This window comes from Lagenorhynchus albirostris, chromosome 13 (assembly GCF_949774975.1).
Source record: "Lagenorhynchus albirostris chromosome 13, mLagAlb1.1, whole genome shotgun sequence".
NCBI lineage: Eukaryota > Metazoa > Chordata > Mammalia > Artiodactyla > Delphinidae > Lagenorhynchus > Lagenorhynchus albirostris.
In genome coordinates this window covers 50,093,938-50,121,413 of record NC_083107.1, presented here as the reverse complement: position 1 = coordinate 50,121,413, position 27,476 = coordinate 50,093,938, and the positions used below count along the sequence as shown (strand labels likewise).

Below are 27,476 nucleotides of genomic sequence, written 5' to 3'. Positions count from 1 at the left end.
CTCTGGGGCTGCTGTAGGAATGTGTCATGTGTCACTGGGGGGAGAAAGGTTGAGAATTATTGATCTACTCTGCTGCAGAAATTGAAGTTCCAAGAAATAAACTGGATTGTCCAAGGCCACTTAGCTATTTAGTAACAGAGAGGGGATTAAAATCCATATCTTCCAATGCCCAATGCAGAACCCAATCCGTTGTACCACAAAGTCTCTCCACTCAGGCTTCCTGGAAGATGCAAGTCCTGAAGACCTTAAGCAAATTATTGAGTATCTTGGATCTAGTATCCTCACTTATATGTGGCCTATTAGCTACCAAAACTTTGTGCCATCACTTCTGGTCATCAGAGTTTAGACTTTGTTTGTGAACCAAGATTTTCCCTTCTGCTCTAGATGGAACTTTGTTTGGAACTGCGAATCTATAAAGAAATAGGAAGAAGAACAGAAGGAATTAGACTAACAGCAAAGAAAAATGAGTAAACCTTTGCTCATAGCACCAAACCTGTGGCCCCTCAACTCCAGATTAGTGTGAAGGCAGGGGAGGCGGCTGCCTAACTTGGTCTTGATTCGAACTACATTCAGATATGTTTGGGGGTTGATAATGATAGGAGGAATTCCCGTGACCAGGTGGGCGAGAGATCTGGGAGTGATTCTATTTATGGAAGGTTTACTGGATATATGCGTCTGAAGATGAAATGAACAGCGCCCAGTCTAGACGGCCTTTAGGGAGTGGGATGAAAGAGAGATGAGAAAGGGACCAGGGGAAAATGAAAGTTGTTCTGTGAATTGTGAGGGGTGCCAGCGGTCAGAAGTCTTTGGCCATTTTCATTTGTCATCCAGTGTGGCTGACCCGTGCTTTGTGCTTTGAAATCATTCAGCTTCCCTAAAGACATTCTGAGCTGTAATTGTAGATTTCCATTTTAGGTTCTTGCTCTCTCCCATTCTGCTCTAGACCAATTCAAAATCCTTCCTCAGGCACTGTGCAAAGTGCCTTTGCAGAGTCGATGAAGGATCGTGGTGAGGCCCGTGTGAATTTATCAATTTTTTTCTGCCTGTAATGGGAGTGGTTATGGCAAAGTTGTTATTAGCTAAATTAGATCAACAATTTGGGCTGGTGGGGCTTGGTGACATACCCCCTTTGATAATAACTTCTTTATTAATTATATTAATTATGACTTTGCCTTGCACTGCAGTAATGGGACTGGAAGCTTTCTATTTTCTTTCAGATTTCAAAAGTAATACTGCTTCAGTTTCTTTAGTTATGTTCCTGGCAATTAAGTGCTATCCCAAAACATAAACACAATTTCCTCTTTTGAAATCATTATGCAAGGAGTGTCATGTGAAAGCTGCTGTTACTTAAAATACAATCTTGTAAAATAAAGGGAAGTTCTCCTATTTATCAGTCTAGCAAGGAGCTGTTATTAAAAATTTTAATAGAAAAAACTATGCTGTCCATTCTGTTTTCCTTTTTTCCCTTCTTTCCAAAAAAAAAAAAAATGGCCTTTGGGATATTTTTAACTAAAAAGGAAGAAAACCCACACAAATATTTTTATTGTTTTGACTATGGTTGTTGAAATATGGCCTATAGGAAAAGTAGAAATAAAAAGAATTATCACACGCACTTCTCCTCACATGATGAGCTGTGAGCTGTCAGGGTTAACCCTGCAGCCACAGCTCTAAGCTATCTCCTCTTTACCTCAACCAGCCATGATGGTTCTTCTCTACAGGAAAGATTGACCTTGGAGTCAGACTGACCTGGTTTAAATCTATTAGGTTGAACCACAGGAAATTGCTGTTTATATACACCAAAGATGGCCAAATAATGGCAATTTCATGGGGTCGACTTAATATCATCTTCTCATTGGTCAAGCTTCAGATTACTGTGAGGACTACAGATGATGTATTTTAAATGCTTTACTTATTCCATGGCACTCGGTATGCTCACAATACATCTGACTAATACGGATTGCAAGAAGCAGCAGGGACATTTCATTTCAAGTCCGTTCAACAAGCCCTATTTGAGACCCTCTTTTTCATCCCAGGCACTGCTTTTGTGCTGGGAATACGCGGATTCATAGCTGCCAGGTGGCATGATGCATGCAGGAATTTAGCAGTATACCCATGATAGAGGGTAGCATGGTGGTGGGGAGATGAGGGCAGCCTTTCCTCAGGTGTGATGCCTCATCAGGGTGCTGCAGAACAGACAGCTTGGTGTGGAATGTTCCAGGCTGGGTGTTCAGAGAACCTCAGGCTGGAGAGAGCGAGAGCGAGAGCGAGAGCGAGCGAGCGAGACAGAGAGAGAGAAAGAGAGAGAGAAAGAGAGAGAGAGAGAGAGAGAGAGAGAGAGAGAGAGAGAGAGAGAGAGAGATGCTATAAAATGAGGTTGGAGAGATGGGCATGGCCCACGGGGTAGAGTTAGGTTTTGTGAGGCCTGGTAATTTTACAACCTGGGGGGACCCTCTTTACAAAACAGCCATGTAAACACACCTCTGGGGACTCCTAGGTCCTGAAGCTGGGAAGCCTTGACATTTCAGCTTTATTATCTTCCTCAAACATCTGCCCCTGCAGGGCCGCAATGTGAGGAGCCTTGTTAAAGAGCAGGGGGCAGACAATGCTACTGAAGGATCTTAAGCAGGAAAGTGATATTATCAGATTTGACTTTGAGAAAAAGCACCCCAAGGGCTGTCTGGAAGACGGATCAGAGGAGCTTGTGTTAGACAGCTGAAAAACCAATTAAAAAGCTATTTTAATAATCCAGAGGGCCAAGAGTCTGAACATGGCAGAATTCATGAAGAAGAAATTAACTCAGCATCACCCAGCAAAAGTCATTGGGGGATAGTCACCCCAGGAGGCCTGGCCCTCCTGTCTCTGAACCCATCCTGAACAGGTAACAGATGCTTTTAAAATCAGATTCTCCACCTGGGAAGGTCTTGAATTAGTCACATGACCAGAGGCCTGTCATTCTACACACAAGTGGTCAGCCATGGCACGGTCATGCCCACTGAGGCCTAGCTATTCCTCGCTCCTGCGCTGCCCTGTCACGTGGCTAGGTTCTGCCTCAGTTTTCACTTCAATATTTCAGTTCTCTGTCGGGTTCAGAGTCTGACTCTGAATGCTAGACTGCTTGGCCAGGGCTCCGTCACCTGCTAAATCTCTGCCATGCTCTTTCTGTCCCTCCAAACCTGAAACTGGGCCATGTACTCCACCCACTGCATCCTCCTAGGAAAACCCCTGTTCCTCTTGTTCATCCTTTGAAATGCTGTGGATGGGTCTGCTCCACAGTGATCCTTCTCTGGCTACCCCCCACTGTTCCCCCTCGATTCAATGACTCACTCACCTCATCTATATCTTGCATGTACCTTTATTATTATATGTATTATGCTCTATAATATTTATTTGTATATCTTTGAGGTTGGGAAACATGTCTTATACTGTCATTTCCCCAGTAGCTCACACAGTCCTTAGTAGATAGTAGACACTTAATAAGTGTTGGGTCAACAGATTTGAACTGAATTCACTCCTCCCCTTTTTAAATAATACTACACAATAATAACCCGGCCAGGGTCTAGCTGTGCCTCCTTCTAAGGACCACAGTACCCCAGCCTACCTGGATTTGCATATCTCATACTATCTGTGCCTCTTGCTTCAAGGCCTCCATTCAATGGGTTGAACTGCTCTTCACACAGAATCAAGCCTGAATTCGTCACACACCCCTCCCAATTTCACATCTTTCCTGGGTACCCTCCTACAGCTGGGCCTGATTTCTTCTGGCCAGTCCTTTCTCAGTCCTCACTTCTTCCCAGCCCATCTCTGAGGTGAACATGCTTTTTGATCTCTCTGGTTGTGCTGTCTAGACAAGAGGGGGATACTTAGTCCAAAAGCAGCCAATTCATGGGCTAGACCATACCTGTAAGGTAGCCCAGTGGGAAAAGCTTTAACCAAAGGGACTGTCTTGGTCAGTTTCGGCTGCTATAATAAAGTACCATAGACTAAGTGGCTGATAAACAATAGAAGTTTATTTCTCACAGTTCTGGAGGCTGGAAGTCTGAGATCAGGGTGTGAGCATGGTGGAGCTCTGGTTAACAGTGGTTGTTTTCTTACCGTGTCCTCACATGATGAGAAGGGCAAGGGAGCACTTTGAGGTCTCTTTTATAAGGGCACTAATCCCATTCATGAGAGTTCTACCCTCATGACCTAATTACTTCCCAAAGGCCCTACTTCTTAATACCATCACATTGGGGTTTAGGATTTCAACATATGAATTTGAGGGGAACACAAACATTCAGTCTATAGCAGGGATTTTATGAGCCAATCAGACTGACAGATCATGTAGTGGAAAAAATCACTTTGAGGAGCCTTCCCTCAGCAGGAGAGCTGTGGATGGGGTAGTTTCTCTTAGAAGGGGACTGTTGGTTGGGCAGTCATCATGAATGGGCTCTTGAGTACACTGCTCCAATCTCTATCTGCCTAAGTTTTTCTACTCTCAATATTGTCCACTCTTGACTAGAGTCACCTGAAACCCAGACCCTGTGTTCCTTCTATAAGAGCTCCTCATCTAACTTTCAAGAACTGTGAAGGGGTCTAAGATTTTACCAAACTTACAGGCTAACAAATTATCTTGACACAATTTCACTGATGCTAGCAGAAGGCAAGAGACTTTCGGGTCAGAGACAAAGGATTTTATCACTCACAGCACAGCAAGTAGAATGACCATTAGCATATTTACATCAGTTCCTCTTGCTCCCTAGTCCCATGGGAACAATGTGGATGGGGACCAAATGGATGCTTGTGTAGGAACTCTGAGCTTAGGGAACCTAAATCTTTTATAATGGGCAGTAAACACACCTGCTCTTTGTTCTGGAGAAAGACATTATGACACTGGACAGTAAGCGTATCTGGTCTTTTCTCTAGATGGAGGCATTATCTCTATCTTCCATGGCTATTTGTTATACAAACACATTCTTGAAAAGATATTTTGAATGAAGGGTAGTTAAGTACCTCATTTACAAGATGTGCAGAAATGTGAGATACTCGCGGGGAGTTGTCTTGAAACACTAACTAGCAGCTCCCATCCATCCACATTCTGGTACTGGCATGTTTATTCCTCAGGTGATGGGAACTTTACGTTTCCAACCCTAATCCCTCGCCTAAGCTCTAATCACAAATTTCCTGCTCCAAGTGAACATCCCATTCAGATAACTTCAATAATTAAATTTAAAATGTTTATATACATCTTCCTTTCCTAACCTTCCAGTTTTATTATCACCATTCTCCTTGTCTCACTAGTTCCAACCTTAGGAGTCATTTTTAAATTCCATCTTCCTCTTTGTCACTGATCACCAATCAATCACAAAGTTCTATCAGCTCTCCTTTGAAATATCTCATTCTCACCCTCTTCTCTTCCTGGCCATTTATACCGTCATTAATTTAATTCAGAATTTTATTTCATCCCTAGAATGCTCAAGAAACGTCCTCACTAGTTTTCTAGATTCCTATTCTCCTCGTTGATACCTCTTAATCCCCTTAAAGCACTGTTTTGATCATATTGTACTCTTATTTTTAAAGTTTCAGCAGTTTCCCATGGCCTGTTCAATAGAACAGTCTAAGCTTCATCTCCCACACAAGCCCACCCACTCTGACCTGAGCCTTATCTCCTGCCACTCTGTTCTGGCTGTGCAGGCATTGCCTCTTTTCTCTACCTGCCAAACCCATCCATGCCTGGTCTACTTCCCTACCCTTCCCCATTCCTCAGAGTTCTGAATCCTGTACCTTTGCAAAACCACTTCATCCTTCAGCACCTAGAAGTTCTTCTTTTACTGGTCCAGTCTACACTAATTTCCTTTGTCCAATTATACTTACTTTAATATTTAGCCTCATTCTGTCCCATGTGGCTACTTAATTGTCTTATATACCCACCTAAGTTTTAAGTTCCTGGAGGATGAGTACAATCATTTGTATACCTTTTATACCACTCAGTGTCTACTTAGCACTGACTTGGCCAAACTGTAGAAACCCAACTCTCCCACTTGCTAGCCATGTGACTGGAAAGGTAACATCTATGCCTCAGTTTCCTCATTTAAAAAATGAGATATAGGGAATTCCCTGGTGGTCCAGTGGTTAGGACTCCATGCTCTCACTGCTAAGGGCCCAGGTTAGATCCTTGGTCAGGGGAATAAAATCCCACAAGCCACGTAGCATGGCCAAAAAATAAATAAATAAAATAATAATAATAAAATTTAAAAAATAAAATGAAATAAAAACTGACATATAAATAGTACCTATATCACAGGGTTGTTGGGGTAATTAGATTAGATAATATGAGAAAACCTTAGCAGATTATCTGGTATATAGGAAGAGCTCAATCAATATTGACTATTATTATTAATCTTATAGTGATGAATGAATGAATGGATAAATAAATGAATACATGAAATACACAGTCCTCTTTTTTGGAGGGGCTCCAGTCTTATGAAGATAACCTTGAAAAATATTTATAATCCCAAACCAGTGACGCATGGGAGAAGTTGGATGGAAGATGAGAAGTAGCATCTTCCAAAGGCCTGACAACCCTTGAAAAGATGGATTGTTCAGAGATAAGAGAGAACCCGATAATAGAGAAGAACCAATAAAGGAACAGTCCAGATAGTGTTTGCTTGTCTCCTTTCTGTTTCCATGTTTCTCTCTGCCTCTGAGGTAAGTCTAAGGCTCTTGAAACATAGGTGGGGGCACTGGAGAAGCAACAGTATGGCAACTGGTCAAAGAGATGGAGCCTGTTCCCTGGCTGGGGGTTGGCAAAATTTTCCAGAGAGGACACATCATGTCTTTCTGCCAGGGCATCTCTGCCTCCTTAGATCTGCCTACAGGCAAGCTTGATATGAGCTAGTTCTATGGAAAGTTGTCACTGGCTGTCAGAACCATAATGCTGCTTGAGAAGAAGCATTAACTATCTGGAGAAGAAGGCAAAGGAATTCTCTCTTAAAAAGTAGAGCAGCCTCAATCCTCTTCCATTAACAAATTACTATGATTGTCTTTTCAATGCCTTTCTATATGTCACGTACTGTGCTACTCAACAAATAGTCCTCAAAATAATCTGGTAAAGTAAGTATTACAATATCTACTTTAAAGAAAAGAAACTTAGGAGCACCAAGATTAAGTAAGCGTCTTTGGTCATACAGCTAATAAGTGATGGAGCAAGGATTTAAACCCAGGTATTCCTGCCTCCAAAAGTCTGGGAGCATTTTCCCTCAATATCAGCCTATAAAAGAATCCAAACAAGCCAGGTCTTGGATTCCTACTCACATGTGCTTTCAGCCACATGTCACTAATTTCCTTTTACCATTTATCAGCTATTAACACAACTGTGCAAGTGAGACTATCAAATACTTTTTTGAGGGTGGGTTTTCACAGCCAAGAAGGGAAAGGGGAGACACTGAGCCCTTCAGTAGGGGTGAGGGAAGAAACTAGCCATGGGCAGCTGAAGGCAAATGAAAACAAATTTGTTAGCTGAGGGCTAGCTCTCTGTGTAGCAACTAAAGTGTTTTTTACATCTCCTGCCAGATAGAACTTCTGTTACAGTGTTTCTTGTCACCAGTAGGAAAATATGGGCTCCTCCTAGAGCTCTTAATTCTGAATCTATTACTACACTTAAAAAAAATAACGTTAATAGAGATAATAAAATGGAATCCTAACCACAGTCACTTTGCTGTCTGCATGAAAATATTGGCTCTGGAAAAGGGACAGCCTGGTAGGAAACCAAAGACATAGAAATATGTTTTAAGAATCATATTCTTGGCCTGAAACAGATCTCACAGTAAGGAAGTTTGGCTGAGGCCAAGGTTCCTGAGGTCAGGAAGCGGGAGAAGCTGAGTAGCTTGTTTTTCTGCAGTCTCAGTGGAACAGGGCAGTCAAGGAGAGTGTATTTTGGTTTCTACTAGCTCTTCCAAGGGAAAAAGCAGCCCAGGTTTGTGTCTCCTCCACAGAAGTTGGGGTCGTTTGCCTTAACAAGGGAAGACCACAGACCCTCCATGAAATTGTGGAGACTTTTCTTGTTGGCCCCATTCCAGTTCCCCTTCCAAAGGGTCTCTCTCTCCTGGGTATCCCAAATCCCACTATTCCTGATAACCCAAGCCACCAGGTTGGTTAATGCAACTTCTGTATACAGTAAGATGATCTGGGTTAATGAGAGGTCCAATAAATGTGATGATTTCACTACTTCTTATTCCCATTGTCTTCATTCCTATTTGACTGAATGAAATAGTTAATCAGGCAATTATTTTAAATTTATGTTTTAAAACTAACTTGATCAATTAAGTGGGTCTGATTAATATAGATATTATTTCTGCTTTATATTTTGATAAGTGCTATTGTGTCCCCCAAAAGATGTTAAAGTCTTAACCCCTGATAATTGTGAATATGACCATATTTGGAAATAGGGTTGTTGCAGATATAATTAAGTCAATATGAGATCATACTAGATTAGAGTGGGCCCTAGAACCAACGACTAGTGTCCTTAAAAGTAGGTTGTGAAGAGACATAGACACATACAGAGGGAAGGCAGTCATGTGAAGATGGAGGCAGAGACTGGAGTGATGCAGCTGTAAGTTAAGGAATGTCAAGGATTGCAGACAACCAAGGATTGCAGAAGCTCGGGAGAGGCAAGGAAGCATTTTTCCCTTGGAGCCTTCAGAGGGAGCATGGCCTTGCTGATACCTTGATTTTGGACTTCTAGCCTCCATAATTGCAAGAGAATAAATTTCTGGTTTTTAAAGTCGCCCAGTTCATGGTACGTTGCTATAGCGGTCTTAGGAAACTAATACAAATATTTTCGTTCGCATTAATTTTTTTCTTACCTATTGTACCCCAGCACTTATCAAACTACTTCACAGTATAATGGGAGCTCAATTAACACATGTTGAAGGAACGAGTGAATTGAGTGTGTATGTGTACAATCTGTGTATGTAGAAGCATATTGATATACTTTCTGATCTACCTCACTCGTTTTCTATTGCAATGAGTCCATGAGTCTATAAATCCACACATGTGGACTGAATAAATAATGCCTATCATGTAAATGTACTTCTTATTTTAACTTAAGAGCCATACAAATAAACAAAACTAACAACTGGCAAGAATTCCTACCAAAAAAGTCAAAGTGAAGTTACATTTGTTAATAAGAAAGTAGGAAAACATGAAAACAGATGGATTCAGCTTGAATTAAGAAATCTTCATTTTTTTCCCCCAAATGCCATTCTTGGTAGCCTTCCTCTCCTCGTTGCTGAAATCAACTCATAATCCTACGCTGCACAGGGCTTGTACTGCACCAGCCCCTAGGCCAGTGTTTTTTAAAGTGTACTCCATGGATCACCTGCATTAGAACTACCTTATAAAGCTAGAATAATTAAACAGTGTGGTATCGGTGCATGAAGAGACTGATATACAGTTGACCCTTGAACAACATGTGTATTAGGGGTGCTGACCCTCCATGCAGTTGAAAATCTCCATATAACTTATAGCTGGCCCTCCATATACACAGTTCCTTCATATCCACAGTTCCTCCCTGTTCACGGTTCCACATTTGAGGATTCAAATAAAACCAGTGCATAAGTAGACCTGCACAGTTCAAACCCATGTTATTCAAGGGTCAACTGTAGTAGTGTCACAGAAGAGGAAGTTCAGAGTTAAACACAAATTCATATAGAAATCTAGAATATGATAAAATGGGCAATTCAAGTCATTGGCAGTGATGAATTAAGGAATAGATTATTCAGTAAATGTTATTGGGGAAACTGCATAGCCATCTGGGAAAAATAAATAAGTTGCAACCAAATTCTACATATTATTCTAGAATAAAGTCTATATGACTTAAAGATTTAAAATTTTTTAAAAAATCTATAAAGGTACTAGATGAATTTGTGGAATAATTTTTCACAGTCTTAGAATAGGAAAAGCCTTTCAAAGTATAACTTAAAACCAGAAGTCACTAAATAAAATATTAATTAATTCAGTAACAGTTACACTTTCATAAAAAGCTGTCCCGCAGAAGTCACCAAAAGGAATTCAAAAGATAAATGACAAACTGAGAAAAATATTTGCAACTCATATCACAGCTTAAGGATTTATTTCCCTAATGTATAAAGAGTTTCTAAAAACCAATAAAATAAAGATCAAAAGATACAGTAGAAAAATAGTGAAAGGAAATGCACAGACTTTACAAAAAGAAAATACAAATGACTCAAACATAGTAAAATATTCTCATCCTCTTCTCTTATGGTAAAGGAACTGTAAACCTAAACACCGGTGAGGGACTTCCCTGGTGGTGCAGTGGTTAAGAATCTGCCTGCCAATGCAAGGGACACGGGTTTGATCCCTGGTCTGGAAAGATCCCACATGCCGCAGAGCAACTAATCCCATGTGCCACAACTACTGACCCTGTGCTCTAGAGCCCGCGAGCCACAACTACTGAGCTCGTGTGCCGCAACTACTGAAGCCCACGCGCCTAGAGCCCATGCTCCGCAACAAAAGAAACCACTGCAATGAGAAGCCAGAGCACCGCAATGAAGACTAGCCCTCCGCTCGCCACAACTAAAGAAAGCCCACATGCAGCAAGGAAGACCCAATGCAGCCAAAAATAAATTTTAAAAAAACAACACCACCAATGAGATACTATTTTGATGTACCATATTGGCAAAGTCAAAAAATTTGATAACATACTTTGTTGGTTGGCTAGTGGTCATGAAGAAATGGTGCTCATGCTGGTAAGAGTGTAAACTGATATAACTTCTGTGAAGGGCGATTTGGCAGTATCTATCAAAATCACTTATTGTTTGGCCCAGTAATTCCACTTCTAAGAATTTATCCAGATATAATCACTTATGTGTGAAATGACATATGTACATGGTACTTGTTGCTACATTGTTTACAGTTGGGAGAGATTAGAAACGACCTGCATGTCCATTGGCAGAAGATTGTAAAACAAACTCTGGTTACTCCCACACTGAAATACTATGTAGTCATCAAAAAGGAAGAGGAAACTTTATATACAGGAATGGCAAGATCTCAAAGAAACATTGTTAAGTGAAAAACAAAACAAAACAAAAATAAACAAGGTTCAGAACAGTGTGTATGGCATGCTACCATGTGAATGAAAAGGAGAAAATTAATACATAGTTTTTGTTTAATATGCATAAAATATTTCTGGAAAATATACAAGGAAAATTACAGATTCCTAGAATGTAATCCCTACCCCAGACTTTTGGAGGCAAAATCTGCACAGGCATTAGTTCTAAAGCTTACTAAAGATTGATAAACACTGACCTTAGGGGGTAAAAATTTGAGAATCACTTTGAGATTTGCTGGCTCAGTTCCAACACGTAGCATTTTGCCCTTTTCTCAAATCCAGTCTATTTACTCCCAGGACCTTAGTTCTACTAACTAGCTTCCTATCCCTATGACTTCATCACTGTCCCAGAAAACTACTTAGATCCATTATGTCAAACTTCTTCTTCCAGGTACATAGTAGTCCTGAGCCACTGACCAGGGTCAACATATCCAGAACCAGGATCAAACTAAACATGCACAAAGCTGACAATAGCTCCTTCTTGCTAAGTACATTCTGGGAAGAGAGAAAAACTCAATGGAGTAAGCAGAGAGCCAAACCAGGGCCTTAGATTTGGGGTGATAGCAGAGGGCAGAGATGATAGAGGAACAGGCTGAGAGGAGGAAGGATTATACATGTCCCCAAAGGTGACAGGACTGAAGATGCCTTTTAAAGAGAGCCAATAACTATGCCTCTGGTTGGGAAAAATTTCAGACCCCTTGTTCTTCCTGAACCAAAGCTCTGCCTTCTCTTTCTAAGCATTACTGCCTTCATCAACACTCACCCCTGAACTGAATCATGTGGCTGGGTCTCTGTTATCTAATTCCAGACTTCCCTGAGCTGCCTGCCCACCTGCCTAAATTTCTAAATACCTCCTGTTCCCACCAATCATGAAGTATGTGTTTGTATATCCAATCTCTCCAGACACATTCTTAGGACTGAGCTTGCTCTTAGAACCTGCAGCTGTGTTTGTTCTCCAGTGACCCATCCCCCATTGGTCTGATCTGATTCCTAGATCCCAGCTCTCCAGGTCAGCACTGTTATCCCAAAGGGAACCAAGCCACATGGGGTCTGTATCCTAGCTGCTGGTTGAAATTTATATCACAAGTTAGATAGGAGCTCTGCCTTGAATGATGTGGTCTGTGAACACAACTACCTGCAACCACATGAAAAGTGAATAATCATATTGATACAGATTCAATTCTAGGTATGGACACCAAAGGAGCAAAGATTTGGCTAGTCTCATACTGGTACAAGTACAGGCCCTTAGTCATCAGATGTCAGAAAAATAGAAGGGCAGGTAGGTTAATGGATAATGGCTAGCAGAGGTTAGGACCAATTAAAGATATGTCAGGTCAGGCAATCAGAGTCCTGTGATATATAAATCTGATTCTGAGGCAACGCCTGCCTCAGACCACTCTTTGCCAAAGCAGGTTTAATATAGGAGTGTGCTCAAAACTTCTCACTTAGGTAAGCAATCATAGGTGGCCAAGGAGGGAGCAAGAGAGTGACAGAAGGTTCTAAACTGTATATAGGTAAATATACAGCTTGGTGTGGTGGGGAGAGCACTGGACTAGGTACCAGTAGACCTGAGTACTGCTCCTGAGTCCTCTCCGTGCTCTTTGTTCCAGTGATCTCCACCCCGACCCCAAATCTTGCCCAGTTGGGCCTCCTTGCTTTCAATTCAGCATCCCTGGTTCCAGGAAACTGTTCTACATCCATCCTCCCCACCTGACTCTGATGGCCTAGAGCAGATACTTGGCTCTTTATGTCTGTTTGGTAATGGAGCATTCCCAGCAAGAGCTATCACCATCAGCAATCTTGGCAACACTTTGATCCCTGAGTGTGACAGCCTTGTATCCTTATCAGATGAGGACCCTGTCTATGAAGTGTTTAATTTCCAAAGGAAATGTTGGGCCTACAGAAACTTCTAGCTAAGAACAGGGAACCAGTTCTCTTTACATGAAATGTCCTAATCCTATTAGTATAAAGAGAGATTTTTAACTATATATATATATATATATATATATTTAATGAAGCAGAAACATTTTAAGAGAGGAAGAAACATCACACTGGCCTTTGAGGGATTTATTTGTCTTCAATTCTGAAGGTCCTCCATCTTCCCACATTCAATCTGTGGACTGAGAACTGGTCAGGAAGTGGCCTCTGCCACAGTTGTACCCAAAATGTCAGCAATGCAGGTAAATGTTAGCAAAGTAACTGTCTTCTGCTCTAGATAAAATTCTGCCTGCTCAGATATGGGAACATATGTATAACTGATTCACTTTGTTATAAAGCAGAAACTAACACACCATTGTAAAGCAATTATACTCCAATAAAGATGTTAAAAAAAAAAATTCTGCCTGCTCTTTTCCCTCCTTTCTCCTGGACACAAGTCAGCAGTTAGCATAAGGAAAAAAAGAATTTCACATTTCCTAAACATTTGACACATTTAAAAATCTCCTGAAAACTCATTTACTGTTGAAACGTTGAGGTTTTTCTACCACAATGTCTTAACCTATCTCCCTACTGACCAGCCATCCTAAAAAGTAACCTTCATTGTCCCACTGCCCGTCTCAAACATTTTTGAGAGTATCTCATATTCCACAGGGTGAAGTAAAGCTCCTCACCTTGGCATTCAAAGCCCTCCGTCAGGGCTTACCTCCTATTAGTCCCTTAAAGAAACTCTTAATTCAAGCCAGAAAGGCCACTATTAAATATCTTACATATTCCTGGTGCCTCATTTCCACTGCTGACATTTCCCCTTCCTTTCCACTTATCCAACATTTATAGTTTTTTAAATATCTAGCTGAAGTCCTTCCTCCTTCACAGTGGAAGATCACCTAGCCCAGTGAGTTCTCTCTCCTTGTCACAACTACAGAACCTGTTTACTAACTGTTCCTTTCATTTGGGATGTTGCTTTGTGACAGGCCTTGTATTTTCAACTTGTTTTTCAAATCCACTTATGTACATATTTACCTTTTCATCTTTGATGTTTGACTTTGAGGGCAAGGATCATGTCTAGATTAGGTTAGCACACAGCAGACTCACAACAAATATTTACCAATTTTAACTGATTGACAGTTAAAAGATGACAACCCTTTGCTTTGATCTTTTCCCATAACCCTCCCTACTTGCTTTTTATCATGAACCATTCCAGTTCCAAAAGGCCAACATTTTCTTTCTGTCTAAAACCTGTCTAAAATTCTAGGTTTTAACACTGGAAGGGAATTCTCCAGAAGAGACAGGGCAGCTCTTCAGATAGTAGGAGGGCTATCTCCATGACTTTCTCCTTTTTTTTTTTTTTGTCAAGGAGGTCTCTTCCTCCATGAGCATGCTGCTGCCCCTTAAGCACTCTGATTCAAGGTGAACAAACTAAAAAGATCTTCTCTAGGGTCACCTAGCACAAAATGGACCTGCTTTATTAAGCAAAAGGAAAGGGAGGCCAAAAGGAAAACAAACACAAAGAAGAAAATGTAAAAGACTTACACATTATAAAGTTTGAATCTTTCTAACATGAGCTCAATTCCGAGGTGCTCAAGACCTGTCCCATTCCACAAGGCATCTACAATGTCTACACTTTACCCCCAGATAAAGACAGCCAAATTTTAAGCATAAACAGTTGAATTATTGTTTCTTAGTCCTCAAATTCTCTAAAGCTGAAGAGTGACATTTTATAACCTTCTACTCACTTGTTGGCTATATGTCCTAAATTCTTTCTTTGCTCAATGTGCTCTTCTGTAAAATGAGGATAATAATAGGAAAGTAAAATAATCATAAAGTTGATGTGGGGATTGAATGAGATAATCTAGGTAAGGCAGTTAGCAAATGGAAAGCACTCAATAAATACTATTATTATTTCACAAGCAAGACTGACAGATTAGGCGCGATAAAGGAGGGGTGGGTTGGAGAGAGGGAGAGAGAGAGGGAGAGAGATTTCAATTTCAACTCGACTACCTAAACCACCCATCTAGGGCCCCTCCATCTCCTCTTTCTGGTTTCTTCTGAGGAAGACATGCCTCTCAGGCACAATGACCATCTTCAAGAACACAGGTTCACTCTTTCAGTCCCAAACAACAATTATATCTTAATACAGTACAATAATTGTTACACTCAGCATGGTAACAGAAGAGTCCGCTCTTTATGTTCTTTTCTACCTGCCCAGTAGTTTCAATGTTTTTCGTGGTATGATGTAAGCATGCTCATTCTCCCTACCTACAACTATTCCACTCCACTGTCCTTACCTCAAGATGAAAGATCACAGGCATCTCTTTGTATTCCTCCTGAAGCACCTGTAAAAACCACAAAATTGTTCAAACAGATCACATATGTGACCTTGATAAAACGCTTTTTCCTCTCTGGGCCTCTGTTCCCTTATTTGTAGGTAAGTGGGTCTGACCAGATGATCTCTAAGGTCCCTTCTCACTCTACCATTCTCCACTACCAAAATAGGGAGACATTAAACCAGAAAAGTTAGTCTGGAGCCTTACTGTGGAGAGCTTTGAATGCTGGATTATGGGTCCACTTAATCTCATAGACAGGGAAATTATGTGACTGGAATTTATTAACAATGATATTTAGGAATAGGGAGTCCAGGGGAGAATTAATGAATCTTGAACAGGAGAAATGGGTGTATCGTGGGAAGGCAGAAACTTTCCAGCTTGGTAAACAATTGGATATAGGGAGCAAGGGAGGACGTGTCAAAGGAGCTGGTGATTGGGATGTTACTAACAGAATTAGGAGGCTGGTTTTGCAGCTTACGTAAAGGAGAGGAGGCTGGTTTTGCAGGTTACATAAAGAATTCTCTTTAGACATACTCTACAACTCAGCAATTCCACTCCTAGGCATAAACTCCAAAGAAACTCTGGGACCTATATAAAAAGATACATGTGGAAGAATATTCATTGAAACATTGTTTGCATAACAATAACCTGGAAATAATTCAAATGCCCATGAACAGGAAAGTAGATAAATGAATTTTGGTATAGTCACACCCTGGAATATTATACAATAGCCAAAACAGATGGACTGCAATGACACACTGTAACATGGATGGATAACAGCAATATAAGTTAAAAAGTAAGTCCCTTACATACAACATGGTATGCTATTTACACAGTTATAAACAATGAACATAAAGAATATTGTATTATATGTATAATATATATAATACATATATAATCCTTTGAAGCAATACATATTGACACAATATACAAATAAATCAAAAAATGATGAACGTAGGATTCAGGACAATGCTTACTTTGGATGTGGAGAGGCATTTTGATGCAATAAGGGAGCCACATAGATATAGATTATTTTCAAGGAACTAATTTTCATGTTAGATTTTCAGGTGTTTATTACATTATTTAAAATAAACTAATCAAATAAACAAATACATAAGTAATCAGAAGGAAAAATGCATTAAACATACATTATTGCTGTAAAAATAGGTCTCAAAGAATATTACAGGGGTTTAAAAAAATATAACAGAAGATAAAAGCACATTGGTAGAGAAAGAAATAAAAGAGAAAATAAAAACATCTCAGAAATGAATGCTACATTAGAAACAACCAAAAATAGGGGGAAAATGTGATAAAAGTATGTTAAGACATGAGGAACAGGCTAGAGTGAAAGACATTAAAAGAGTAAAAATATAAAAATTTTATAGATAAGGTGTAAAAAGGAGAATCAACTTCTTGAAAAATAGAGATGTGATAGAAATACTATTTAAAGAAACAATGAAAGAAATGTTTCCTGAAATAAAGACTTTAATCTGCAGATCAAAAAGTTACACCATGTATTTGGAAAAAATGATATAGAAAGGTGAACCCAAGATACATTCTGCAGAAGCCATTCATCTTCAAAGATAAAGAACTAATCATATGAGAATCCAAGCAGAAAAGGCAGGTTACTTCCAAGGAGGAAAGACTTAGGTTGACTTCAGACATCTCCTCAGTGATATTCAAATGCTTGAAGATAATGGTCCAGGTCTACACAGTTTTGAGAGCATGAAAGCATAACTCCAAACTCTATATTCACGTGTGGCAAGCAAAGGTTGCTGGTTATTTCTCCCTATTCATTTTCTTCCTTCTTAACACTGAGAACACAGATTTTGAGCTAGACAATTGCCATCAGCTAAAAGACTATATATCCCATAGTCACGTAATTAAGTTTTATCTAGTAAAATACACGCAGAAATGATGTGTGCCACTTCAGAGAAATCTCCTTAAAGGTGGGGGCCTATCCTTCTTGACTCCTTCCTTCATTCTGCTGCCTGAAATCTGAATATGATGGCTGGCACTCAAGCATTCTTAGACCATGAGGACAAGGACTATTCTCTAAGAAATGGTAGAGCAGTAAGCTGGAAAGACTACGGGTTCCTGACGAGTTTATGGTGCTCTGGACTTCTATTATGTGAGAAAGCAATAAACTTCCAACTTGTTAAAATCTCTTATGTGTATGTTTGTTGGAGGACAAACATATTTTTAGTCAGCCATACATAACTCAGAATGATTACAACAGGCAGATGCTCCTCAGATATAAAGAAAAAGGACAGGATGTATCAAGCTTGGAAATAAAATTAGGTGATGAAACTCAGCCAACAAAAATCAAATCAAAATAATATAGGAATAGGGAATATGGAAGCCATTGTAAAAGGATTAATAAATAACTTTTAATTCATTTAAATATAAAACTGAGATTAAATAACTGGGAATTATGGTCACAGAACAGAATGTAAGTAATAACACAAAAATCAAGAGTATGGTGGAAGAGTAAATGTGCTAATTTTCTCATCTTGCATCACATGGGATCCATAGATATAGTCTAGAAGAGAATTTTAAAAAAACTTTTACATAATGATTCCAACCTCTTATTGTTTTTCATAACTTCAAAAAAATTTAGGAACTAATAACTTTCATAGTGAAGAAACATTTGTCTAAAATTCAGCAATTCTTAGTTTCACTTCAATTTCCTTTAACTTCGTTAAATAAAAGTAAAAAGTTATTTTTTGTTTCAAAATAATGTGTAGTGTATGATTCACATTTTTGTTCACCAATTAGTTTCATTTTCACCCTACCTATATTTACCTATCTACCTACTTACTGTCTGTCTGTATCTTAGATGTATATTGAATATCTTAAAATGTCACTTGTTGTAAGTCTAGATGGGGGAATTTCTTTTTTTATTTCTGTATTTTAATAAGGATTATGCATTAATTTGATAAATTATCAACTCTAAAAACCAAGTTTTTTTTTTTTTAAATAAAGGAATTCTCCCACTTTCTTCTGGAAAAATCTTGTAACTACACACAAATGAAAATGAATACTTACCTCTAATAGAACTTATATTTCAAGCTTTTAATTTTATTATAATTATAATATAAACAGAGGTAGTAATGTACAGCAGTGACTTTGGCATAAAAAATCTATATCCACACCTCTAGTCATATAACTTCCTGAAGGCAATACCTTACAATTGTACTCTAATTTTTGTCAAAGGGAAATTTTAACTTCACAAGAAAATGTATTTTAAAATAAAGTAGGTAGAGAACGCTTTATCCTCATTTTATAGATGGGCAACAGCATCCAAGGCAACAAACCTAAATAGTGGCAAAGCTGGGATTGGAACTAAAGTGCTCTAATTTCCAGACCAGATGTTCCCAGAAAAAGACAGTTACTGTTATTTTCCCCTTGTTGAATACAACTGGCTTTCACGGCAATAAGATAACCAACACATACTCAACAGAGCCATTTAGTTCAAAGAATTTTTGACTTGCAAGGGACCTTAGAGGTCTTACGTGGGCATTCAGCAGAGGGCCTTGGCAATCCTCCTTTCTACACCCAAGCTAGAGCACAGCTGATGTGCCTCTGGGCTCCCATTTCAGAGATCACCATTTTGGTTTTTTTTAATCTTATCTGATTTACATACTAATGTTTCACATAAGATTCCATTTGAAAAAGAGGCTGGTTTCTACAAATAGGTTTTAAACCACTGATAGCCTAATCTTACAGAAATAGAGAAGTGATTTAATATAATCATTGCAAAGTGAGGAAGTTTCAAGAAGTACCAACCAATTCACAGGAGAATAAGCAATCTTGGACCAAGCTTATTTTGAGACTGCCTGACATCATTCCATTTAGAAGCAGCTGCTTTTCTGAATTCACACTTCTCCTTTTTTCTAAGCCGCTAGTTAACTAACTCAAGTGTACAGACTGTACAAATCTTACGTGGTCAAGAAATTATAGATTTGATGCGTGAACAAGAACTGGAGAAAAATTTCAAATGTCTTGCCTTGTAATGTTCCATGGTCTAACTTTGAAAATTGTCTAACCAGAAGCAGCTGTCTGCTGTTAAAAATGTGGATCCATTTTAAAGGTAGCAGGAACGTTCTTTATTAGATATAAATATCACTATGCTTCTGAGGTTGATGAAGTCAATTAAATGGAGGATGTAGGTAATTTAATAATTTACATTTATCAAGTGCTTTACAGATTATAATCAGTAAAATAGCATTTGGTACACTAGGAAGAGCACAGGCTTTAGAATGAGACATACCTAGCCTCACTGCTTACTAGATGGGAAACCCCAGTCTAGACTATTTACCCAACTGATGTTTGATTTTATCACCTGTGAAATGGAACTAATATGAGGATTAAGTGTAATGACACATAATGAGTACCTAAGTATTCCTCAAGTAACTTTAATTTCCTTTCCTCCTTTTTCCTGGAATGTTGAATATAAGTGACATTTTTACTAATTGGATCCTATTTTAAATATACAGGAGTATAAGCTGTAATATACGGTAAATTATTTTTTAATGCAGAATAATTTTGCAATCTGAATCATAACCAGTAGTCAGTATATTGCAATGAAAAGAGTACTGGGTCAAAAATCAGAAGACTTTCATTCTTATCTCCATTCTGCCACTTTTAGGTTGAACCCATATGAAATGACCATTTTTACTGGTCACAAATGGTTGAATAAATTTGTGGTGCTGGATAAACAATAATCTCTCTAAGATTATTTCTTCATTAGTGAAGTTTAGATAACTACATTCATTCATTTATTAAATATTTATCATTTGCCTATTATCTGGCAGACATTGTTTTAGCTTCAGCTTATGATGATATAGTGAGGAATATAACAATGTCCCTTTCCTTTTGGTACTCTATTCAATAAGGGAGACATAATAAACAAGAAAATAAGCTTACAAATCATAAATTTTTCAGGTAGTGATAAAATATTCAGTAACTCGTGGATTGCTAAGGCTTGATTCAACTTGAAAATTGTAAAATACCAGGTCATTTTTGTAATAAATTATACTCTTTTCTTACTGAATTAGTTTAATAGAAGATGTATCTGCAGATAAATTTGTGCTTCTTAAAAATAGAAACAAGTACCAAAATTGTAGGAAATCTGAAAGGGAATCTTTAGAAAACCTCAAATAAAAGGATTTAGGAGATTATATTAGGAAATAGGTTTGGCTGCATGTAACAGTAAGAAATGCCAAATAATAGTGGCTTAAAGAATAAGGGTTTTTTTTTTCATGAATCAGGAAGTCCAAATCTAGTTGCTCCAAAGCTAGCATGGTACCACAGTGCTTATCGGGTGGCTGCTCTTAGCCATCTTTACCATAGACTTTCTTCCTCACCCTTGTTGCTTCATGGTTGCAAGATGGCAGATGGAAATTCCTCTGCAACACTATACCAATGTGACAGGCAGAAAGAACATAAGGGTCAAAGGGTAAAGCTTAACTGCCAGCTTAGTTTGCCTCCTTATAAAGACTTTTCCCAGAAGCCTCACCTAGCAACTCCCACTTACAGCTCATTAGCAGGAACTGGACTACACTTAAATTTTCAGTTGAGCACTTGGCTACCCTAAACAAAATCAGAATTATGTTAATGAGGAGTGTTCAGATGAATACTGGCTAGAGAACTGGCAACATCTACCAGAGGGATGTACCAAACTTCACTAAGAAATATGATTCTGAACATCTGTGAAACAAACATATACCAAGAAAAATCATTACTAAAAGGAAACTTTGACATGTGTCTTCTTATATATCAAATACTGTTTGACATACAAATAATTTCCAGTTGCCTTCTCCAAGTTCTACCTCCCATGGGTCTGTAAGTAAAAGTAAGTTTTACTTTTTATTATTTACTAAAGTAATGCCTATCTGTAATATTTACCCAAGGGCTTGGTTTGAATAAAGAACTCCATTTATCTTAAATGATTTTCTGTTTTGTTCCTTCCACATAAAATTTAAGAAGACATAAACAAATCCAAGTGATGAACTACTAAATAGCTAAGGGGTTTGAAAAAAAGATCAAGAAAACAAAATCCAAGAGGGTGACAGACATACAAGGATGCAGAGGTCCCTAGGATTATGGGAGGGTTCCACAAGTTGGGTGTCCCTTACCATCTGAATTCTAGCAATCTAAATATGTGTATAAAATCTGGTAAAAATGTTTACCAAAGTTCACTATCCAAATAAAAAATCAGCTAAAATGAACCCATGGGTGTATATCAACTAAAACGTTGTAGGTGAATGCTGAGTGGCTCCTTGAGGCATCCCTCACCCTGCTGTTCAGAGAAGCTCTGGATCAGAAAGTGAGAAGTACAGGTACAGCAAAGATAATGGGATGTCACATTTGAGATTAGGGTACAGAGAGACTGTGACTTCTGTCCTGCTTTCCCACTCTAGCTCTCTCTTGTTTGCTTGCTCCGAGGGAAGCCTGCTGCCATGTTGTGAGCTGCCTGTAGAGAGGTTCATGGGGCAAGGAACTGAGGGAGGCCTCTGACCAACATGAAGTGAGGAACTGAAATCCTCAGGCCAACAACCCACAAGGAACTGAATTCTGCCAACAGCCCATGAGTGAGCGTGTTATCAGATGCGTCAGCAGCCCGCTGGCACCTTGACTGGGGCCTTGTAAGAGACCTTGAGGCTGAGGTGCTCTGCTAACTTGCACCCAGATTCCTGATCTACAGAAACTGTAAGATAGTAAGTGTTTGCTGTTTTAAGCCTCAAATTTGGGGGTAATTTGTTACCTAGCTAAGGATAATTAGTACAGGAATGCAAAAATCTTTACCAGTTTTTAATATTTTGGCATATAAAAGAACATGTCTTGGTCATATGGTATTCTCTTTTATATATATGGAACATCATACTCCTTGGTATTATCAATAAATAAAAAACGTACTGGGGGACTTACCTGGCAGTGCAGTGGTTAAGAATTCGCCTGCCAATGCAGCAGACACGGGTTCAATCTCTGGTCCGGGAAGATCCCACATGCCGCGGAGCAACTAAGCCTGTGAGCCACAACTACTGAAGCCCAGGCACCCTAGAGCCCGAGCACTGCAACTACTGAGCCCACGTGCTGCAAGTACTGAAGCCTGAGCCCCTAGAGCCTGTGCTTGGCAACAAGAGAAGCCACGGCAATAAGAAACCTGCGCACCGCAACAAAGAGCAGCCCCCGCTCACCGCGACTAGAGAAAGCCGCGCGCAGCAACGAAGACCCAACGCATGGGCTTCCCTGGCGGCGCAGTGGTTAAGAATCCACCTGCCAATGCAAGGAATACGGGTTTAAGCCCTGGTCCGGGAAGATCCCACATGCCGTGGAGCAACTAAGCCCGTGCGCCACAACTACTGATCCTGTGCTCTAGAGCCTGTGAGCCACAACTACTGAGCCCACAAGCCACAACTACTGAAGCCCACGTGCCTAGAGCCCATGCTCCGCAACAAAAGAAGCCACCGCAATGAGAAGCCCGCGCACCGCAATGAAGACCCAACACAGCCAAAAAATAAATAAATAAAATAAATTAAAAGAAAACACATCAAAGACCCAATGCAGCCAAAAATAAATAAATAAATGAATAATAAATTTATTTAAAAAAAACTTACTGGGCAATACAAAGTATGACAAATTAGGGCTCAAGCTAGCCAGAGAGCAAATGTAAATCCCCAACCCAGAATCTGTGTTTACTAAATACCAACAGAACTGAATCGATAGACCAGAGTAGATGACTGAACCTTGAAGATAGAAAGAGTTTCCACTTGATCCAATAGGCCAGTGGTTCTCAACCCTTAGCAGGAGTCTGAATCACCTGTGGGGCTTGTTAAGCCACAGATTGTGGGGCCCACCTTCAGAGTTTCTGATTCAGTATGCCTGAGGTTGGAACAAAGAATTTGCATTTCTAAGAAGTTCCCAGGTAATGTTGTTGCTGCTGTTTCAGGGGCCACACTCTGAAAACCACTGCAATAGGCAAGAGTTTCTGTTGTTTCCTGTTGGGAGGCAGTGACATGTGAATAGCCCTCCCAGACAACTCATAATGCATGAGAGAAAGAGCAAGGCTGAAGGGCACCAACTTGGAGCAACTGTGAGGCTCTTGCTGAGATAATAAGGTGCTGGTATTGGGGAGCAAGGAGCTTCACAGCCAAGGGAAATTAGAAAGGAAATATTCAAAGTGCTTGCTGACTTCAGTTCTCCTCCAAATACTGCAGTTTAAACAGTCACTGTAGCTACAGAGGGAGAAAATCATATTGCTGTCATTACTAAAGAAAGTCACACAACCAGGTTCACCTGGCTTCCCATGAGAGACATGAAGTACCATTCAGCATGGCTCCTACAAATCAGGTGCTCTGAACTCTACTTACTGCTATAATTAACTCTACCCATTCTATTTACCTGATAGAACTGTCTTTGGGCTTCCAGATGGCCCTAGCTTCCTCTAGGATCATCAGCTGGAGACCCTGAAAGCCACTCAAACCCTTCAGATTTGTGCCTGATCTGATTTACTCAGTTTCAGAACACAGGGTGCAATTTTCCCTGTTGGCATCCGTTGTCTCTATTTCCAAGTTGAATACGATTCAAACAGCCAAAAGAACACATGGTTGTATTTATTCATGGGCTGTTTTTGAAATGCATTTATTTCATTGATATTCTAGAGACAGTGGCGTTACTAGAGTGTTTTCCAAAACACACACCCCATGGGGGTGCCAGTTTCCAGGTCTGTGGCATCTGTTAGCGGATGTCATAAGCCGTGGTGGTGGGGTGGCAAAGAGGGCCTTCTTTGCATCTGTACCTTGGCATGTGCCCCTAAACACTTAGTTACCTTGCATTTTTCTTATAATTCCCTGCAAAGGGTTCAAGAGTTATAGAGTGATGAGAATAATGTCTAAGTGACAATTTCAGATGCTGTCTTATTTTTGCTCTTTGGGAAATTGTCTACCTTCCAGCAATTTCTAATACCAATGTCTCCAAAACTGGCAGCATCAAACACTGTCCAACGATATCCATATCCATGGTTGATTTACAAGGAAAGGAAAAAGCAAAGCATCTTGAGGGTTGAGAGGGTGGAAATTTATCCCCAAGGAGCTTCCAGTCTAGCAAGTACAGAGATATTTGTGAACAACTGAACAAGCCAGTTGGTATAAATAAAATATCAGGGCCAAAATAAAGCATCTCAAATGGAAAAATCACACATTTTAAATATTTTTAAAATGCAATGAACATAATTAATTTCCAGTATTATCAGTAGGCGTTTGCAAACAGAAATGAGTAGAGGCCCCTAGACCTGAAAGGTGAGCAAAAACTGAAGGAATTCTTTTCTGCCTCTCCTTTCCATGATTTGTTTATTAAACTTATTTCTTGAGTAAACTTCTTAACAAGCAAGTGCCCTGGATTCCCTCAGTCTCTTCTCTGCCCCACCTCCTTGGCACAGGGCTTGGCGCTAAACTTACATGCACATGTACTATGAGCAAAACATCCACATAGACACATACAGCAATTACAATTGTCTTTGTTTTGTTTTGTTTTGATTTCACCTCTTTTAATAAAACCTCTATTTAAAGGTGCTAACTTTTAAGTTGAACAAAAGAAAATACTTTTTTTTTTAATTGCAGTGATATCTCTTAGACCAAGATAACAGGGAATACTTACTGGTGGAATCACAATACAGTAAAACAGGGTTCCCATCTCACTATGCAGATAGGCTAATATTAATATGTCTCCATTCTAACGGCAAGTTTCAGAGTAAACCTTCTCTGTATTCAGTTTCTCTGAGGCCAACCTTCCCTGTAAGGTTTAAAGGTTACAAAACAACCAGCCCCTTTCAAAAGCATGGATTTCTCTGGTCTTTTAAATTCTTAAACTGTCCAATTTCTCACATTCATCAGACATTCACCTCATGGCAACCCAAACCCACAAGTATACTTACTCCTATCGGGTTGCTGACATCACTTGGAAGGTCTTTTCAGTTAACCTTTTTCCTGACCACCCCACAATTTCCTCTGGTTTGTTATTTGACAGACCATCCAAATACTTTTTTAAAAAAAATAAATTTATTTATTTATTTTTAGCTGTGTTGGGTATTCGTTTCTGTGTGAGGGCTTTCTCTAGTTGTGGTGAGCGGGGGCTACTCTTCATTGCGGTGTGCGGGCCTCTCACTATCGCGGCCTCTCTTGTTGCGGGGCACAGGCTCCAGACGCGCAGCCTCAGTAGTTGTGGCTCACGGGCCCAGTTGCTCCGCGGCATGTGGGATCTTCCCAGACCGGGGCTTGAACCCATGTCCCCTGCATTGGCAGGCAGATTCTCAACCCCTGCGCCACCAGGGAAGCCCCAAATACTTTTACCTAAGTCATTTGCTTCCTTCCTACTGAAAGCTTTTTACTGCTGCCACCAGCCCCTTTCTTCCTGAGCAAAGATCATGTTTTCTTCAGTCCAGGCTCTGTGGCACACAGTCTCATTTCATAAATTTGAGTAAAATTCCACTTTTTGAACTGCTTGTTGGGGGACAGGGGCAGGTATTAATTATAAACTCAGTCATAGACCTGTAACAATTAATTGTGAGCACCTAGAGTAACTACATTTAAAACTCATAAAACATTTCAAGGGAAAGGCCTTCTAGGTCCTTCCTATAATTAATTAACAGGTAAACAGCATTCGTTTTAATTAGCATATCAATTTTTTCTGCATGAAAAGAGTTCATTCTCTAGCATGTTTTCATTTTTTCCCTCTGAAAACTTTTCTTTCTAGTTAGTTGTTTAATAAATCTTATTCTCATAGATAGCACAAAGGCCGAGTCAAAAGAGCAAGAACTCTAAATTAGTGGTACTAAATCTCAGAGCTGGAGGCATCCTTTGACTTACTGGAGGCAGAGGTTGGTGTGTACATATTTTAGCTCTCCTGAGAAGTACCAAAGGCTTCCCCCATCTCCTTCTCCTAAAGCAAACCTTTTACACTTTACCACTCCCTTCTCTGGGCCCTGGAGTCTAAGACATTACTTAATATTTGCCTGTTTCTACCCTGGAAAATCCCCAATTTAACGCAGGCTACTTCATGCCTAAAATACACTGGTTTCTCTACTCGACCTTGCTGAAGAGTTTCCCAGTGTAAAAACAGCACCAAGAAGTGTTTTTAGATTGCCAGATAAGTGAGACCTGGAAACATTACAATTGGTTCCCAAGCTAATGCTCCTAGTGACCAGGTATGAATTTGGAAGATGGCTGGATAGTCTGAGCTATAACCTGTGTTGACAGACTAGAGCTCTATGGTCTAAACATCCAAGCTAATCACTATACACATACTCTGAACTTGAAAATAATAAAACTATAAATTAATAAAGCCACTTTTGAGCTCAATGACAATAGGGTTGGAATGTGGGCTACATATCAAGAGACATGGATATAACCCTGTCCTCAGCACTAATTATAAGCTATATTACAGATCAATTCAGTGAAATGGTTTTATAGGCTAGTGGAACCTTCTGCTCAAAATCAGGTGGGAGTAGCGCAGATTAATCCCATCTGTTTTTCTATCAGTAAGGTTCTACTCTTTAATTTCTAAACTTTTTGATTTTGATGAATACTCTATTGAAATGCAAATATCTTTTGAAGGGGTCACACCAATCTTTTATCAGAGGACTTATTATAAACAGTTAATATTTTAGCAGAGCTTGGGACAAGTGCAACACAGGCCAGGGAGAGAAGAAAAAGCTGAGGCTAATGAAGGAGGAAGGAGGGCACCAAAACAAATTTTATTACCCTCCAAAACCGCTCTTTGGGGACTACTTTAATTCTCCCCTGCTGACTATCTCTTCATTGAGGCTGGTGGTCTCCCTGAACACAAGGTCAGGCTTCACAATTGGATGATGAACAATGGCAACCTTGATACTTGCTAGCTTTCAATCTAAGTCATGTCCATCTTCCTTCTGTTGGTAAATGAATCCATTTTTCCTTAACTTCCTAAAACTAATCAGCTGTCAAACTGAGACTCTTATCTACACAGAAAGTGCAACACATGACCCTTGTTTGATTTTCTCTTTTCATAAGAATCAGTAATATCAAACTATTTCTGCAATGCCAGAAGGCTGAAGATTTGTATTTTGA

The 27,476-nt window shown here is 39.6% G+C and overlaps 1 long non-coding RNA gene across 1 annotated transcript in view; it reads right to left on the bottom strand.

The window, feature by feature from the left end:
* LOC132531468 (uncharacterized) overlaps positions 1-27,476 on the bottom strand; it is a 202,213-nt gene that overhangs the window by 98,527 nt on the left and 76,210 nt on the right. Inside the window, exon 4 of the long non-coding RNA XR_009544111.1 lies at positions 15,331-15,378. This is a non-coding gene — a long non-coding RNA (uncharacterized LOC132531468). The remainder of the gene's footprint in view (positions 1-15,330; positions 15,379-27,476) is intronic.